At 49.3% G+C, this 1,279-nt stretch overlaps 1 non-coding gene across 1 annotated transcript; it reads right to left on the bottom strand.

The window, feature by feature from the left end:
* Window positions 1–334: 334 nt before the first annotated feature.
* Window positions 335–496, bottom strand: LOC111814733. Its single transcript, XR_002819640.1, has one exon. It is a non-coding gene; the product is annotated as a U1 spliceosomal RNA (small nuclear RNA).
* Window positions 497–1,279: the final 783 nt, after the last annotated feature.

Raw genomic sequence — 1,279 nt, 5'->3', positions numbered from 1 at the left:
GTGCTAGCATGTGGTCTGTCCACAGGCCCTCCCATGTGAGCACCACGTGGTACGTGCAGTAGTGAATGCATCCCATTGATAAGCAGAACTAATACTCCACAGACAGACAAAGTGAAAAAACAAGTCATCCTTCTCAAAAGCATATGTTAAGAAAAATACCTTCCAAAAAAACCAACATACACAAAACCTAGAGAGTATGTAGTAAAATATTTTCACTTAATATATACATACTTATCTCTTGCCTTCCTCACAACAAGGTTAAAACACAATGAAGCTGAAAAAAACAAAACTACCAAATTAAGGTATCATAAATCTCACATTAAACTGGATCACAGAGGAAAGTGCAAACGCGGTCTCCCACTACCACAAATTCTGCAGTCGAGTTTCCCGCATTTGGGGAAATTGCAGGGGTCAGCACATCCGGAGTGCAATGGATAAGCCTCGCCCTGGGAAAACCACCTTCGTGATCATGGTATCTCCCCTGCCAGGTAAGTATAACTGCTGCTGCGCCCTCTCCCACCAAGCCTCCTGCATGCCTCACTCTGCATTCAGGCTTATTTGCCTTGACGCACTATCGGGTCTGCCTAGCTTGTCCACGCAGGAGATGCGCTGGGCTGCGAAACAGCCCTAATCTATCTCCCTGGTCACAGGAAAATCATCAAGCTTCAACACCAGGGATCCAACCAGCAACCCCTGAGCTTCATTATCTGCGTAGGACACACCCTCCCGTGGTGTCACAGGATGCCATTCCCTGAAGCCCATGCCCCGCCCCGCCCCGCCCCCACGCCATCCACCTTCTCACCTGCTCTGGGGCATTCCCAGGGCAATGATGTCCCTCTCTCTATTCCTTTTGTTCCCTCAACCAAGTGGGGACTGGGTGCAGAGGTCCCCGCCTGTTCTCCCAGAGATGCGGAGGTCCCCACCCACGCTGTGTCAGGTGGAGGGCCCCTGAGGCGCCTCCTGGGTGCCCCTCTGCAGGTAAAGGCTGTCACTGCGGGAAGCAGAGCCTTTGAGATTGCAGAGGAAGCTGGCTCCACTCAGACGCGCTGATCTGTGCGATGCAGTGGCCCAGTTCGAATGCGAAGCTGTCCAAGTTGCAGAAGAAACCTGGGCATCCTTAGAGCATAATTGAAAAAGCAAAAGAAGTTGCAGTATGCTCCTGGATGAACAATAAAGAGCTCTCAATATGATAGTTATGCAGGACTATATAAAAGATATATTAGATGAACCCTTATTTAAAGGTCATTGCAGATTTCTACGAAACAGTACCAATCTTATG

This window comes from Octodon degus, unplaced genomic scaffold (assembly GCF_000260255.1).
Source record: "Octodon degus isolate 3935 unplaced genomic scaffold, OctDeg1.0 scaffold00461, whole genome shotgun sequence".
Classification (NCBI taxonomy): Eukaryota; Metazoa; Chordata; class Mammalia; order Rodentia; family Octodontidae; genus Octodon; species Octodon degus.
This window is presented reverse-complemented; position numbering and strand designations above follow the sequence as displayed.